The sequence below is a fragment of the Somniosus microcephalus genome, chromosome 16 (genome assembly GCF_052327205.1).
Source record: "Somniosus microcephalus isolate GS21.2 chromosome 16, FLI_Smic_1.0, whole genome shotgun sequence".
Taxonomy (NCBI): domain Eukaryota; kingdom Metazoa; phylum Chordata; class Chondrichthyes; order Squaliformes; family Somniosidae; genus Somniosus; species Somniosus microcephalus.
In genome coordinates this window covers 56202664-56220676 of record NC_141002.1, presented here as the reverse complement: position 1 = coordinate 56220676, position 18013 = coordinate 56202664, and the positions used below count along the sequence as shown (strand labels likewise).

Below are 18013 nucleotides of genomic sequence, written 5' to 3'. Positions count from 1 at the left end.
TTTGAAAAGGGGTCCCGCTGTTTTACATTTTCTTAAAAATAATGCTGCTGGTTCAGGTCGTAGTGTATGTTCAGTCTTTCAGATTGCGTGGGTAATTGTTGTCGTCTTCCCCTGTTGCTCAGCTGAATATTTTCCAACTCTAGCACAGATATAATAGGCTGAATGGCCTCCTTCTGTGCTTTAAACTTCTATGGCTTTAAGAGCAAATCTACCAGACAGGAAGCTGTGACACATTAAACTCCATGGAGTAGGATGAAGAATGCTGAGTCTATATAGAAATTTCATATCAGGTATTAGAGCCTTTTTGCATATCTTTGAATTCTGTCAAGGTGACAAAATGACAATACCACTACATTTCTACATAAAGAGTTTCCACACTGCAGTTGGGTCAAACAAAGCTTTTATAAACTATCACTTCTCTGAACTTGCAGTAGGAACTTAAATCTTCTGAGGAATCCACTATCTGTTAGGCTTTGTTCACTGTAAACTGCATATGCCTATCGCAGGCCAGCTTTTTGTTAATAAACACATCCAGAAGCCTGATAGTGGGGAACTACTGTAGCTAATGGTGCATGAAGCATTTAAGCAGGTGCAAGGTCAGGTCACAGCCCTAGTTGATGGGAAACAGCTGTGGCTGCATCTCATCATTGTTGAAAATGGTGCACTGGCCAACGGAATATGCAGTTTTCATTTGCTTGATGGTTTGAAGGATTGCAATTGTGTATATACTTTGCACAATTACTTGTTAATCCAGTGATGATAGGTTAGTAATGTAGCTCATTGTAAGTCGAATATGTGGTAAATGGTGTGTTGGAACATATGATTGTGCTTGTGGTCCCACATCCTGCTAAGGTGTCAGATCTTCTGCTGTGCTGAACAGAGGCTAGTGGGGAGGAGAAAACAGAGGCAGAGTCATCAGCAGGACATTGTTCCTCACCCTCTAGAGGCCAAGGAAGGAGGTTAAGTACAAGGATAAGTCACTCAAGGGTGCTGCTGTGCAATTCTTAGCCATTGGTTAGCAAACATAATGGGCAGATGGTTTGGAGGAACTTGCATGTCTGCCCTCTCAACTGGTGAAATGATGCATCGTACAAGATGGATACAAAGTGGGAATAAATATAAATAAAGAAAAATAGGTACATGAATTTTGCTATATGGAGTAAGTTGAGACAGAGAGAAAAGGCCATATAACCATAAACAGAACTTATGTCTTTATTTTCTTTGTAAGAAACAAATTGGCTGATAATTTACATAATCAGACAAACCATGGATTTGCTTATATAAGTTGTATATTTGAGGATTAACTATACATAATAAAATATACATTTTTATCTCAAACCTGAGTGTTTTCTTAGTTTCCATGTCAGTTAAAGATTAAATTGAACATTTGCTTAGAAGTGTGCCAATCCATATTTTCTTCACCTTATCAGTTACAGCACATTTTTATTTGTGCACAGTTCTAATTATCTAAGACATAATGGGACCCATGAGTTATATAAACTTGCTCGTTTTGTCATAGAGTAATATATTGTAAGTAGGTGAAGTAAAACTGAGGTCTTACTGGGTCACTAAAGGCACTATGGAGAAAACTGGCTCCATTCATCACAGTCATCATCTACTGGTTACCTGAAAATAGAAATAACAGGAATATGTAGGCAAACTAACACCTTTAATCTATTTCCAGCACATTGCCTTTTTTTCCCAAATAAACACTTTAGCAGTTCAATTTGAGAATATTTTGTAATCAGAACACTGTATATAAAATAAAGAAATCTGAATGAATCGAAGTGACATACATCACTTTTGCATGTTATATTTGGGCATTGGCAGTCAATTAAACATTAATTATTCACTGAAGCATTTATTGTTACCTATAATAATGATTATATTCAGAAATAAAATGCAAAAGCAAATTATTATTTAAATGGGGAGAGATTACAAAATGCTGAGTTACAGAGGGATCTGGGGGTCCTTGTACATGAATCACAAAGTTAGTATGCCGGTACAGCAAGCAATTAGGAAGGCAAATGGAATGTTGGTCTTTATTGCAAAGCGAATGGAGTATAAAAGTAGGAAAGTCCTGTTACAACTGTACAAGGCATTGATGAGACCACACCTGGAGTACTGCGTACAGTTTTGGTCTCCTTATTTAAGGAAGGATATATTTGCATTGGAGGTAGTTCAGAGAAGGTTCACGAGGTTGATTCCGAAGATGAGGGGGTTGACTTATGAAGAAAGGTTGAGCAGGTTGGGCCTATACTCATTGGAGTTTAGAAGAATGAGAGGGGATCTTATTGAAACATAGAAGATTCTGAAGGGGCTTGACAGGGTAGATGCAGAGAGGATATTTCCCCTCGTGGGGAAATCTAGAACTAGGGGGCATAATTTCAGAATAAGGGGGCACCCATTTAAAATGGAAATTAGGAGGAATTTCTTCTCTTGAGGGTCGTGAATCTTTGGAATTCTCTTCCCCAGAGAGCTGTGGAGGCTCGATCATTGAATATATTTAAGTTGAAGATACAGATTTTTGAATGGTAAGGGAGTCTCGGGTTATGGGGAGCGGGCAGGGAACTGGAGTTGAGGCCAAGATTAGATCAGCCATGATCTTATTGAATGGCGGAGCAGGCTCGAGGGGCCAAATGACCTACTCCTGCTCCTACGTCTTATGTTCTTATGTAAAAACTTAGAAGAAAGCAAGGAAAGGTTCTATGGAATAAACAAACATTTTAATTTTTCTGCCCATTTTTTCCCTTCTCTCACATACCTGTTGAGTTCTTCACTAGAGTAAGGTTCCATGGGTGCTGGTCACCTCCCAGTATCCCATCCAAGTGGCCATTATTCATGTGTGACTGTGAGCACTGCCAGGCTATCAAACTATGGAGGGCATCACAGCCAACTCAATCCTGTCTTCGTGTGATAGCCACACATACACAACATTCAATCTGAAGAAGGGTGCCTGCACAAACCCCATCATCAGCTTCTTGGGGTGCCTTGGGCTGCAATATCAGGAAATTTCCAGAAAGGACCCATCCACCTCATTGGAATTACCGTAGTCAGCCTGCACCTATTGCATGCACAGGCCCTGTTCCACCACTTGGGGTTAGCCAGGAAGCCCCAAGACTATGTAAAGTGGTAGAGACCTGGTGTTACAGATCTCCACCTGCTTTCTTCTGTCCTTTGTGCCCAGTGATTACATGTTTCCAGGAGCAATGGTTTACAAGCCCCATTGAGATGAAGGCCAACATACCATTAGTCTTTTTGATTACTTTTTGTACCTGTCCACTAGCTGTCCAGCAGGAGAAGGGAAATCCAGCCAGGGTGAAAAGCAGGCCCTAGGCTGAGCTGTGAAGCATGGTCTTACATGCAGCATGTATTTTCTCTGCATTCAGGGAGGTTCTAAAGTCAAAGCAAAGCCAGCCCTGTGCCACCCCCATTCAAAGTTTTGGCTTCCTATGCACTGTGAAGCTGTCAAATGAGTTCCTGCTGCTCAATTTTTCATGAGTACACACTACCATTTCATATAGAGTGACAGAAGGAGTCATGGTTCAGAATAGAAAGGGAGAAAGATCACACAGGACTAAAACTAATCAATTTTGAACAAGAATAAATAATATAACTGTCAGTTTTAACCCTAAAGAAGTATAATGATAATTAAGTGAATCAAGAAATCCTGCCTGATTATGTATATTCACAATAATGTGAAAGAGCAGCATACACCAGGTAGTGGCCAAAGTTAGTAAACTAGCAAAGTTTAGGGGGGCTAAATTCAGTTGATTTGTGCCTTCCGTTAGCCCCCTAAGAGGGCGCTAACAGGGTGCAAATTAACTGGCGCCTGGGCGCGGTGCCGCTAACGCCTCCTGCGAAATTCAGCGGGAGGTTAGCGGCGGCGCTAACAGTTAGCGCTGCGCCGCCAGTGATGACGTCATCACCATGCACAGTGCCCCGGTTGTAATATTGGGTGGCGCCCCCCCGACTTACTGCCGGACGCTATGTCCAACTGGTTCAGGGGGGCCTACCTGCGGCCGGGACGGCGGCGGGCGGCCATTTTTGTTGCTGGCCGCCTGCCAGCACCTGCTTCCGTTGCTGTTCCCGGCCCCCGTGAAGCCCCCCCACGGGGTGCCAGCTGCTCTCCGTGAGCCTGGCACTCCTCTTGAGTGCCGGGCTCGTTTGCCGGCACTCCCGATTCCTGGTGGCCCAGCTGGTTGCTGGGACGCGCTGTACCAGGCCCCTCCCCTTTAAGAAGGGGAGGAAGGCCTGCAGTACCATGGCACGACGTGCTGCAGCGCATGGCGCTGCGGCACGTTGCGCCGCAGGTTTGGGTAGCAGCACCCCAAGAGGGACGCGGGGTGCTTCCAATAGCGTCCCACCTCCCTCTCGGGGCGTTACCTGGGAAAATCGGCCACGGGGGTGCTAACTTTTTTGGGGCGCTACCCGGCAAAGGTAGCGAAAGGGGCACTACCAAATTTTTACCCCTAGGTTTTTTGCCTTTCGCTAGTGTCATGAAGCCTCAAAGTTTCATCCCACATTTCATAACTCTTGATGTTTTATCACTTACAATATGCTTTATTGTGTGCTGACTGCACATATTCTGCAATAGGAGCATTTTTTTAAATCAAGTTACTGTTCTTTTGACTTGAGTGGAGTGTGATCGTTACGTTGGGGTGTGAACATGAGCTTTTCTTAAACCTGATGTTACCACGGTAATTATGTTCAATATACTATTTTTAATCTTTATTTAGGTCTACCCTATATACACCTAGGAACAAAACAATTTTGTGAAATATGCATTTAGCTCTAATAAGTTCATTTGTGCACTTCAGTGCCTGAAGGCAGGACGTATTTTGGTTACACTGCACTGTACTGATAACAACTGGGACTTAACTGTGTTTAATTGTCACTACACTGATACTCATTCAGACAAATATGAGAGAAATGAATGTGTACACTTTATTCATCCTATTGTTTCATTTTGCATCTTTTCTGGTGCCAGGTTTTGCTTCTCTTTCCATATTATCACTTAAATGCTCAAGTTAACATACAGAGTAGACTTCAAAAAAATGGAAAATGCACCAAAATATAAAAAAATCTAAATTTTCTGGGAGGGGAATACCCCAGACTGCAAGAAAATAAGTTCAGGAATTCCCCTTCACCAATTTCTGCAAAACATACTTTTGTACACTTATTTATTTCTCCTATAATTGCCATAGCACTATAGAAATTTACAGCACAGGATACCCTTCAGCCCATTGTTTCTGTGCCGGTTCTATGCTAGAACAATCTTAAACTAATCATCTTCTGCTTCAAATATTTTTCCAATTTATCCCTTAGAGGATACAATGGACTCTGTCTCAACCATTCTCTGTGGTAAAGCATTCCATGCTCCAATAATTCTTTATGCAAAGAATCTTTTCATAATCTCGACTTCCCCCCTCCCCCCGCCAGTGACAATTTTAAATTGATGACTCCTCATCCAGAGGAAATAGTCTTTCGCTATTCACTACAGGCATATCTCTGGTGATCGCCTGCCCCATACAATTTGTACTACAGTCCTATGTGTGTTATTTTTACACTGGTGATTTTCTTTCTGAGTTAACACCTTTCAGTTCAAAATCAGACAGATGGCAGAATAAGAATGACTCCAAGCCTTAATTAAACAATCTACACTCAAACATCACAGTTTTTCTATGTCAAGATTTCTTCAAGACCCAGTGCAAGAGAACTAAATTCAGATTTTAAGGAATTGCATAGTGGTCTAGAAATTTGAGCATGCCCAAAAATGGGTGCGCAGGGATGGATCCCCATGCTTGAAAGGCTAGGTCTGAGGCACATGTGATATTGAGCCTTGAGCCTCATTGTCGGCAAGCTGGAGGCACCTTATACCCTGAGATGGAGGGTAGTGGTGATAGGGAAGGATGGGGTAGTAGTGATTAGGAAGGGTGGGTAGTGGTTGGTGGCAATCAGGCTGGCCAGAGGCTGGGATCGGAGAGAGCAGAGACCAGAATCGGAGGGGAGGTGGCAGAGGTCAGGATCAGGAGGGGAGAAGCCAGAATAGGGGAAGGGGGTTGTGGCATCGATCGGATAGGGGGCTTGAGATCGCAATGGGGAGGAGTGGGAAGAGATGGCTGGCAGCGGCCCATGTGGTTTTAATTTGGGGTTGAGAGGAACGCACCTGCTCCACCTGGCTCCATATAGAGGTAAGTATATTTTAAACAATTACCTTGTTGGTTGTGGCCTGCAGCGGTCCCTTTAAAGACCTCCTGTTAAGCCGCATGTAGACCTGGTTTTCCTGAATACAGTCGGCCCAACATCAGCTGCGTTCAGGGCAACTCAGTATTGCAGAGGGGGCTTCAAACAGGCATTAGGCCCTTTATTTGAATATGCAAAGAGTCTAATGCCTGTTTCAGGCATGGGGCCTGAACGCTTTTTTTTTGCCTATACCAATATGGCGGGCAGCACAAGTCCGACTTGTAATGAGCGTACGCTATATGCTCACCATATTGGAGGCTTAGGAGGCCGATTACCGCCCTAAAAATGGCACTTATCGGTCGAATTTCTAAGCTGCTTGCTTTTAAAAGAAAAATGTGGTTTTGGCTCAAATTTATGGAAGTTAGTTTTAAGGGCTGGATCAGTGCTCATCCCTACTGCATCCCTCAATATGGTGCTTACATTATCTGAACAGTTATCTGACAATCATAACCTGAACTGACTCAGATGCATAAGATTTTTGTGTACTGTGCTTCCAGACTTACATTTCTTCCTTTATTTGCTTTTTGCTTCAATTATATAGCACAATGAGCTTTGAGCCTTATATATTTTAATCAACTTAAATTTTCTGATGTTGCAAATTCTCAGTGCCAGTTCTACAGAACTACAGCTGTGTCAGGATGATGCTACAGAGGAAAGTCACATTCAAGTATAATTAACACTAGTGGCCCAGTAATTCGGGTCCCAACGCGTGAGTAAGCACCGTGTACTCATGCGTGGGCCCATTGGAAGTGCTGGTTTTCAGCATGCACAGCGCATGCGCGGAAAACCAACATTTCCTTTCCTCTGAACCAAGGAGTTCAGAGGTGGAACGCGTGCGCACAGGAGTCTGCGCGTGCGCGCTGAAATTCCTTTTTTTTTTACAGGGTTGCCCGTGCGATAAGGCCTCCAGTTTTTACGTGAGAAAAAAGCAGACGTAAGTACTTAGTTTTAAAAGGTAAGTGGTCTATCAATTAAAGTTAGAAATTTTTTTCCACAGGTTTATTATTTTTAAAGATTTTACAGTAAGGTAAGTGTATTTTTAGACCCAATTTGTTAAAAAATTATTTTTTCAAAAATTTGAATAATTGTTTAAATTAGTTTTTTACAGTTATTAATAGTTCATTTAATTAGTGGGATTTTTAAAAACTTTTATTTGAAGTTTAAGTACTGTTTTGGGCACCCGGAGTTTTCATGAGTTTGACAGTTCTTACTATCAAACTCATGAATGAACTTTTGCAACCTCCGATTGGTTGCCCAGTGCTCACGTAATCCCAGCCGACTCATCGAACTAACTACACCGCTGGATCACGCAAGCACAGCGCGCCGGGAGCTGAACCGGGCCACTGACAGGAAATCCACGCAGGGCCAGGCTTCAACTGTCGGCGCGCTAGGTAAGTGTAGGTCGGGGGCTAGCACCTGCGGGAAGCCCCCGACACCAATTTCTGGGCCACTATGTTTAGTCAAGTGAATTAATACGATTATGAAGTTCAAAAGTGACACTCTTTCCAGCCCCAAACATTTTGCCCCAAGTACTGCTTCTCTCTATCTATAAACTTATTTTACAGTAAAAAAAAAAGTATCATCAAAGAAGACAGCTTAGTTTTAAAGTGATGATTGTCAGGCAGAGACCTCTAGCAAAGTAGGGTCACAGCTGAAGGCATTAGAGTGTAATCCAAACATTTCTCAGTGTAGACAGAGATACCCAGAGTTATCTCTGTACAAGTAGGCAGTCTAGCCTCGTAATTTCTCTCACAGCAACATGTGTATGGTAAACCATCATCAAAAACACCCAATCAAATTAATCCTTTGTACGTAGTTTAATGAGTTTTATTTGCTATATTTTTCTCAGTTTCCATCCCCTTTAACAATTGCTCCACTTTGAGTATTAAGCCCTTATGTGACACTGAGTGCCCCATTGCTAAGGTATGAATTGTCTGGCATCAGATGAAAAAACCTTCATGGAGCATTAAAAATGAATTCGACAATTGATCCATGCAGACAGACACAGAACTAATAGTAAGTTTACATGAGTTGTTATAAATTAATGGAAGCCAAAAAAGAGTTTGGTGAGGGAAAGTTTTAGAAAAATCCTGGGTTCAAATCCAAGAATTGCAAGGATATAGTGAAGAAACTTGTATTGTTTTCCTTCAAGTGTTAGAAAGGAAATGGTGAGAGAAGCTACTAATTTGCAAATTAAACCTTTCCTTGTATTCCATCTTTCTCTCTCCAGCATTGAAAAATGATTTTGAGAAGCAAGTTAGATGTAAATTTTTCTGACGGAGGATAGTCATTGTATACGGAACAAATTTCCCCATAATGTGCTTAATCCAATATCATATAGAACCATTTAGTTTGCTTGACAGTTTTTTTTCCTGAATTTAGGGTATCCTTTCACCTACCCGTACATTTTTCTTTGACAGGATAAGCAGATAATCTGCTCTCAGGCCTCTGGCAATGCTGGTCTGCAACCAATTGTTACGAGAAACATGAGAATGGCCTGGGATAACTGCTGCCTATTTTTATCTCCCCACAGGAAATAACCTGCTCTGTGCCTGTAGTACCAGTTTGGCTCAATTGGAATTATTCTCACCTGAGTCACTCCAATACTTGAATACAATCTAGGTTAACATAACAGTGCAGTACTGAGGGAGTGCTGCATTGTCAGAGGCTACCAGTTCCGGGAGGTGAATGTTAAAGATCCTTAGGCAATATTGAAGAAGAGCAGGCTGTTGACCTGGCCTGCATTATTCCCTCAGCCAAAAACAGATTAACCAGTCATTCATTTCATCCCTGTTTATTAGACATTGTTGTGCAAAAAATGGCTGCAGTGCTCATCTACATAAAACATAATGGGGGAGAAATTGGGTGGAGCCGCAAACGGGGCGCCAAGCTCGCCTGGGCGCCAGATTTTGTGCTGCGATCGGAGCAGCAGCGATCGCCGGAAATTCAGCTTGAGCGCCCCAAGAGGGACACGGGGTGAGGCTCGAGGCGCTCCGCGTCCCTCTTAGGGCGCTGAAACTGAATATCACAGCGCAACGTGCCGTGGCGCCACACGCTGCGGCACGGCGCGCTGCGGTACTGCAGGCCTTCCTCCCATTCTTAAGGGGGAGGTGCCTGCACCAGCGCGATGAGCAATCGCGAGTGCCGGCAAAAGAGCCTGGCACCGAGAAGTGCCGGGCTCTCGGAAAACAGCCGGCAATGCCGCGGGGGGAGAACAGGAGGCCGGGGACGGAGGTGCTGGCAGGCGGCTGCCGAAAAAAACGGCCGCCCCACACCTCCACCTTAATTTGCGCCACTGCCGCCACAGGTAGGCCCCGTGAACCGGGCGCGATTAGCGAGCGGCGCTACAGAGGCGGTCGCTGCCAAATATCGCGATTGGGGCGGTAGCGGGGCACTGCGTACACCGATGACGTCATCGGTGGCAGCGCAGCGCAACAGGCTAACGCCACCATTAGCGCCCCAGCTAAATATCGCGGGAGGCGTGGCCAGTGGCGCTAAAGCCACTGAGTGTCCTCTTTAGGCGCTAACTGGTGGCGCAGCCCACCGAATTTCTCCCCCAATGACTGCAATTCATTGTATGTATGTTTACGTGAAATGTTGTCAAATGTTTCTGAGAGACCACGCAAACGTGCTATATAAATACAAGTTCTAAGACTGAGAACTCAAAAAATGCAAACTAAATTTCTTTATTCAATTTTTTGTGAGTATCTGGGAGCAGGATATCTCTATGGTGTGAACTGTTTGCATGTTACTATCACTTGTCACTGGGGATCTGTGTGCCAACATCCCAATTTTTTTAATATAGTCAAATTTGGCAGTGTAAACCTTGTTGAATTGCATACTTTTATTTCATGAAAATGTGCTTTATTCCTCTAAACATGAGCTAGATTTTGTACTGATGTATGTTAAGATATGCACATTAGAAAGATAGCTGGAATACAGGTAGGTTTCACTAATAGACAACCTGAGATTTGTCAGGTGAAAATATAATGAAAAACAATTGCAATACAATTCCATCAGCTCGTCTCTGCAAAAATTCCTCTATTTAACATCAAATGCTGCAAACAATTCATTTCACATAGATCAGAAAAGGCCTTTATTTTACATAGTGTGGCAAAGCTTCACAAAAACATAATGTAGAAATTAAAATGTATATCTAATTAATTCTATCCTGAGACATAACCGTACCTATATAGGATAAACTTGTATACGCGTACGAAGACTTGCTTAAGGGCCCTGGATTTCTTTAAAGTAAGTCACATTTTTGTGCGCAGCACATATGCTCAATATTCAAGCTACACTGTGTACTCTATCCCACATCCATGACCTACAGATGTTCAGTTTTATTACTTCAGTGAAGAATTATGACTCCAGCATTGCTCAGTAGAGTCAGAATAAATGGGGCCTTAGAAATCACACCTTTGAATTAAACAAGGCCAGATATCATACATAGGTTTTGTTTTGATTGTCAGTTCCGATCTCATCGTGCATGGTGGAAAAAGGATATTAGTAGGAAGGAAGTTGTTTGTCAGGACACATAGTCATCTTTTCCAAGTTATTTTTTTCCCCAGTGTCTTGCACCAATTGCAGCCAAGGGTGGTAGTACCCTGTAATGTACCCCAGACTGCTGTAAAACCCCTTCACTGAGTGCGGGGATTTTCTTTTCTTCTGATGCCTCTTGCTCTGTGTGGAAAAGTGACAAGCCATATTTAATGTTTGAAAATTAAACTTTAAACAAGTTTACCATTTTATGCTGGATTTTTCACAGCTTTAATGGAAGCATATAAGACATATCTGCTACCCAAATTTGCATTGGTTTGTAACATTTAAAAATCAATTCAATTGCAACGCTGCAAAAGACAGGTTTTTGAATAAACTTATGTGGTACAAAAAGATTTTTTGAGTAAAAGATGCTGCAAAAGATGTTTGTGCCTTTACAGAAATAATTATATACACAGCTCTAAATGTACTCTGAAAACATCAGACTTCATTAATTAAAAGGCAATGTAAATATATTCATCACTCAGGAATAATGTGCAAATGCAGAAGACATGCCTTGTTGAACTAAGCTAACTGATGACCTGCCTCCATATCCTTTCAGTCGGTTTTTCATAAACACATCCCATCATGACCAATACAAAGCAAAGCTAAGAACACTCACTTACATTCATGTCACCTCACATCTGTTCAACTTGTTCATGAAGAATCCCTAGTTAAAACATTCAAATAAGCATGTCACATTAAAATGCACTGTGAGTTCTGTGTTTTTTAAGAGTTAAGCATACATAGACACAAGCACTATGGAAGAGTTTATAGTACATCATTGGTAAGGGACAGAAAAAGATAGGCAGGATTACAGTAAAGCTTTATGAAATATTTGACAATTTGCCACATTTACATTTTCATCTGAATGGTGCCACTTTACTGCTCAATTTGCCAGCTAAGAATTTTAAGGACATATAACAACTAACTGAACAGCATGGCTACCAACACAATGTATTCTTTTAACTTTTAAAATATTGTAATTTCTGATCACTGACAATTTGTCTATTCTTTAACACATAAGCACAATCTAAATCCGAACCTTTCAAATAATGTTTAATAACAGGCTAACTATAGAAAAGATCATTCAGGAATGATGGCTATCACAAATATTTATCCACTCAAATCCCAACCCTTCAACCACCTTTCCACCTGTTCTTTTTTAAACAGGAAGAGATATTGCAAACTCCCCCAGGGTCAGGGCTCAGCTGTTGGAACTGGAAAGCACAACTATGCCTTCAAGGTATTTTTAACGCAATATAAATACGAAGCCTGCTGTAAAACACAAGCCATAGCATCATTTTCACAGGTCAATGTAAAAGGAAACAGAGAAGAAAGATCCCACCAGATTCGTTCTTTTTTTTTAATGTTGTTTTGTTGTAATTTTTCATATCTACAAGACTAAATAAAGGGCATATGTTAGTCGCATCTAATCAAAAATGGTCAACAAGGATGATTGAATGATTATACTAGACATCAGGGAAAATACTGGTGAAATCCATTAAATAATAGATAATGGTTCACAAGATGCAGAAAGGGATAGCCACTCTGGTAGCTCAGCATGTTTATTCAATGAGTTGCTGAGCCATGTAGACCAGAAAGATCGCATAAGATTCTCAGTTAAGGTGCTAGAATGGCTGCTTTGCAGAAAATTGACCAAGATTCTTGCTCATAATTGCTATCCACACATCCCTCCCAGACATGCGTGTGTGAAGATGTAAGTGAAGATAGGATCAGGCTCACATGTAATGCCCGTTACTGAATAGCCCACAAACGGGCCTAGAAATTCGGGGCACCAGTCTCGCCAGGGCGCCGGAAGTACCGCTCCAGAAGGAGTCACGAGCGCCCGACGGAAATTCAGTTTGAGTGCCCCAAACGGAAGCGCGGCGCTACTTCTTAAAGGGGAGGGGCCTGCTGCAGCGCGATCTGAGATCGCGAGTGCCAGCAAAAGAGCCCGGCACCGAGGAGAAGTGCCGGGCTCTTGAGAGACAGCCGGCACAACGCGGGGGTGGGGGGGGCTCAGGAGGCCGGGGACGGCTGCGCGAAGAGGTGCTGGCAGGCGACCAGCAAAAAAAATGGCCGCCCTGCACCTCAGCGCCTCTACCGCCGCAGGTAGGCCCCCCTGAACCAGTCGCAAATTGCAACCGGCGTTACAGCGGGGGGCGCTACCAAATTTGGCGATCGGGGTGGTAGCGGGGCGCTGCGCACACGAATGACATCATTGGTGGCAGCACAGCGCTACCGGCTAACGCCGCCATTAGCACCCCGCTAAATTTCACGGGAGGCGTGGCCAGAGGCGCTAAACCCACTAAGTGCCCTCTTTGGGCGCTAACTGGTGGCGCAGCCCACCGAATTTCTAGGCCCCAGTGTCGAGCATGAACGGTGACCATGTGGAGGAAGTACCAGCAAGGAGTCAATGCCTTAACAGGAAGAAAATTGGAAAGGAAAAAAAAAATAGTGGAGGTAAAAGGTTAATAGCAAAAGGTAAAGTCAACTGAGGAATTTCTTCTGAAAAGCAAATAAACTTCTCAAGTCATTCAAGCTGGAGCAAGGAAAATGACTAACATTTAACTGTGTATTGGCTAAGAGTAGCAGGGAGGTTGGTGGCGGTAATCAGTGGGGTGGCGAGGTTGTGATTGGGGAATGGGTGTGCTCCCGCTCCCGCTCCCCCCGGCTCCATATTCAGGTCAATATTTTTAACAAACTAACCTTTCTGGAGGCGACCTGTAGTGGTCCTTTTAAGGACTGCCTGTTAGGCCGCACGTAGACCTGGTTTTCTTGAATGTAGCTGGCACCGGCACTGGCTGCCTCAGGGCAAACCAATATCGCAGAGGGAGCCTCAAACAAGCAGGATTGCCCCTCTTTTGCACATGCAAAAGACCTAATGCCTGTTTCAGGCACGGGCCCTGGACGCCTATATTTTGCCTAAAGCAATATGTCAGGCAGCATACTTCTTGCTCGTAATGATACTGGAGGCTTAGGCGAACATTTGGTGCCATAAAAATGGTCACGGCGCCATTGAATTTGTAGGCCCATATTTGATATGCTTTAAAAAAGTTGATCATATAACCCCAGCCTACTCTTACTGCTTGGTTTGACTGAAGGTGTTTCATGCTCAATTGAGCATGTGAGTTGATTAGATCAAAATTTGAACAGGAACTTATCAGCTAGTAAAATTCTTCCAACAGATTGTTAAATTAACACATTCATTAACACGTTAATTACAGTTATGTCATCATTACTGCTTTCAAAATGAAGGAAAAGGAAAGATCAGCAAAAGTTACTTATTTTAATCTATATTGGATCTCAAATGTGACTGTTACTGCCAACAACCAGCTTTACAAAGAGATTTATCTCATGGTGAGCGAGGAAACTGAACTAAAGAGAGAAGTCCTTGAAAGTGTAATTGAGAATTCATGGGGGCTACATTGGGCTGTGTAGCGCCCAACCTTTAGGCACTATGCAGCCACCTGATGCTCAAAAATGGGGTCCGAGAAGTGCGCGGGACGCCATCTTGGTAAAGGGAGCGCGCACCTAATAACCACTGGCACCATGCAGAGCAGGCAGATTATGACGTCAATCAGTGCGCAATGCTGATTTGACACCAGCGCTGCTATTTTTGAACTCCATACTAAAGCCAACACCTTGTCTTAACCTCGCACAGCTGAACATGACATTAAACAGAATGAAGGATCCCCCCACCAGCGCTATTTAAAGGGATCATGAACTACTTACAGGTTAGTTGCTGGATTATTTCTTCTGGCTGCTGGTGCAATTGTACATGTTTTTGGAGCTTTCCTATACTTGGCTAAAGTTTGAATAGGCTACAGGGAGTGGACTGGTTGGTGCTAAAGTACTTTTCTTGCATTTAAAAGCTTGTGCTGAAACAAGTTGCCTCCAGATATGGTTGGCCTGGTAATGCTTCTTCTGGGAAGTAAGCATGACTGTGAGAATGAACAGAGGCCACGCAGAGCAGGACAAGCTGCTAGAGAAGGAGGAGGAGGAGAAGGACTCAGGTGGAGGCCATATCCGCTGACGGTCTTTAGGGAGCAATTCTCTTACCTCAACTTCAGCGAGGACCAATGCATGAGATGTCTTCGCTTCACAAAAGAGGTCGTGACTGAAATCTGCCAACTACTGCAGCTACAACTGCAACCTTGAAGTAGGGAAAGGACCGCATTGCCTGTGGCTGCAAAGTGACCGTGACTCTTAACTTTAATGTGACTGGCTCCTTCCAGGCTGTTGCTGGAAATATAAGCAACATCTCGCAGTTTGCAGTGCATTGCTGCATAAAGGACGTCACTGAGGCTCTCTATACAAAGAGAGACAGCTTCATATCATTTCCTCTTGCCAGAGACAAGCAGGCGAAGCGAGCACAAGGGTTTGCATGGATTGCAGGCTTCCCCATGGTGCAGGGTGCCATTGACTGCACGCGCATTGCCTTACATGTGCCTCATCTGAACTCGGCCATTTTCATGAACCAAAAGGGATGCCACTCCCTCAATGTGCAGCTGGTGTACGGCCATAGGTCGTGCATCTTGTCGGTGAATGCCTGTTATCCTGGCAGCAGTCACGATTCCTTCATTCTGCAGCAGTCCTCTGTATTTGACCCACCACGGCAAGTCAAAGGCTGGCTACTGGGCGACAAGCGTAATCCACTCATGACATGGCTCATAACTCCAGTCCAGAACCCACGTACATATGCACAGCAGGCCTACAATGAGAGCCATGCTGCCGCAAGGAACTTTATAGAGTGCACCATCGGAGTCCTCAAGCAACGCTTCCGCTGCCTGGACCACACTGAGGAACCCTGCAGTACTCAGCTGAGCGGGTATCAAGATTTGTGGTAGTATGCTGCATGCTGCACAACCTCACCATTATGAGGGGACAGTGCTTGCCACCACCTATCAGGCGAGAAGCTGAGGAGCATGATGAAGAGGTGCAGGAGGAAGTGGAAGAGAAGGAAGTGCAACAGGAAGTGGAGGAAGACAAAGAGGAAGGGAGGCTACATCGTAGACTGCCCCTTTATGCCTGGGCTCTACGTGATGAAATACCAGTAACCTGAACCACAACTCCCCATTCACCAGTGTAACAGTCCTTACCTTTCCTCTATCACTGACAATCACCTCGTCCCATTTCTGACAACACATTAAATTAAAAACCACCACAAAATGCACATTCTAATCCAATTTTATAAATTCAAATCATTACATAATGCATACAAAAATAAACTAATCACACTTTTGTATTCCTTCAGTGCCTGTCTTCTGTGTGCCTTTGCCTATCCTTAGAATGAACCTTTATAAAGGAAGTTATGATAACCCTTTATAAAACACTGGTTCGGCCTCAACTGGAGTATTGTGTCCAATTTTGGGCACCACACTTTGGGAAGGATGTGAAGGCCTTAGCGAGGGTGCAGAAAAGATTTATGAGAATGATTCCAGGGATGAGGGACATCAGTTACGTGGATAGACTGGAGAAGCTGTGGTTGTTCTCCTTAAAGCAGAGACGGTTGAAAAGAGATTTGATAGAGGTGTTCAAAATCATGAGGGGTCTAGACAGAGTAGATAGAGAGAAACTGCTTCCATGGGCAGAAGGGTCGAGGGGCAGAAGGGTCGAGAACCAGAGGACACAGATTTAAGGTGATTGGCAGAAGAACCAAAGGCAACATCAGGAAAAACATTTTTACGCAGCGAGTGGTTAGGATCTGGAATTCACTGCCTGAAAGAGTGGTGGAGGCAGATTCAATTGTGGCTTTCAAAAGGGAATTGGGTATGCACCTGAAAGGAAAAAAAACTGCAGGGCTACGGAGAAAGGGCGGGGGCGTGGGACAAGCTGAAGTGCTCTTGCAGAGAGCCGGCATGGGCTTCGACAAGCCGAATGGCCTCCTGTGTTGTAACCATTCTATGATTCCTAGTGCTCCTACGCGGTGGCTGCAGGTGGTGGAAGTTTGCTGACCTTCAATTGAGGAGACTGCAGATGGCCTTGGAGGACAACCTCGAGCAGCTCTGGGCCGAGAGGACCCGGCTTCAGACTGCACCATCTTGGCTGGACATGTCTATTTCGCAACACCAAAGTTCTGATTGGTCCCCTTGGATGACAAGACCATATTGCTGATTGGTCCCCTTGGAGGACAAGACACCCAGCAGTTTCTCTGGAATGTGTAACTAGATCCTCCCTGCCTATGTAAATCAATTACAGGAAACTTTCGATTTACCGGCACCTAAATAACCGGAAATCTCGGTTAACCGGCAAAATTCAGGAGTAGGTTTTACTTCATATTGTACTTGCCTTCCTCCATCTGTTGCTGTGCAAGGGTGTGACTGCAGCTGTTGCTAAGCTACAGAGACGCTTGGAACTTGTGGCCATTGTTCTGCACTTGTTGCTAAGCAACAGGGTTTGTTGCTTTATACGGAGCTGTCAGCTCTCCGTATCTTTTACTATAGCGTTCGGTTATCCGGAAATTTTGATGAACCGGCACCACGTCGGTGCCGGATTTTAAAAAAGTTTCCTGTACTTTGCAAACTGTAATTCGAGCCATTCTGATTGCCTAATTCAGACAGAACAGAGCTCACTTGGAACAGACAGGGTGCACTCTCGCAGGTTAAGACCTTCTCCCACTCCCCAAACAAGTTCCTGCCCCACCGCCCAAGTTCCTCCTCCCCTCCCCTCCCCCCTTGGATTCCTGACCTCTCCTTGCCCAAGTTCCTCCCCCCCAGGTTCCTGACCTCCTCCCAATAAGTTCCTGGCCTTCCCCTACCCCACCCATAGATGGGGCATTGTGCGTGGGCCACGGACTGTTAACAGGTTTATTGGGTATGAAGTGAATAGTGACAGCTTTCTGAGAAGTCAACCAGGTCTAGTGGGAGGAGAGGGAGAATGTGGTGCGGGTGTAAAGAGGGTGGGGTTGGAAGAATATGATCTGTCTTACCATCTGGATCACGTTCACACTCTCATCCTCTGCCCCCCCCCCCGCCTTTAGACCTGGATCACCACCTTCCCCCATCCCCACTGTGCCCTCTGTGATCTTTACCCCCCGGGTTCCTGACCTCTTCTCCCCAAGTTCCTGACCTCCTCTCCCCTCCTCACGCTCTCCCCCCTCCTCTCTCTCTCTCTCTCTCCCTCCAATCATCTCTCTCTTTCGCCCTCCTCCCCTCTCTCTACTCCCTTCCCTCTCGCCCCCCTTAATCCTCTCTCTCTCTGCCTCTCTCCCCTCTTTCTCTCT

At 44.3% G+C, this 18013-nt stretch overlaps 1 protein-coding gene and 1 long non-coding RNA gene across 5 annotated transcripts in view; one reads left to right on the top strand and one right to left on the bottom strand.

Moving 5' to 3' along the window:
* LOC147106200 (potassium voltage-gated channel subfamily KQT member 1-like) overlaps positions 1-18013 on the top strand; it is a 793335-nt gene that overhangs the window by 702099 nt on the left and 73223 nt on the right. The gene's annotated exons all lie outside the window — the stretch shown is intronic.
* LOC147106199 (uncharacterized) overlaps positions 1189-18013 on the bottom strand; it is a 188084-nt gene continuing 171259 nt past the window's right edge. For all 3 annotated transcript variants that reach the window (XR_015081383.1, XR_015081385.1, XR_015081384.1), the window contains 2 exons: positions 11412-11455; positions 1189-10929 (listed from right to left, as the gene is read on the bottom strand). This is a non-coding gene — a long non-coding RNA (uncharacterized LOC147106199). The remainder of the gene's footprint in view (positions 10930-11411; positions 11456-18013) is intronic.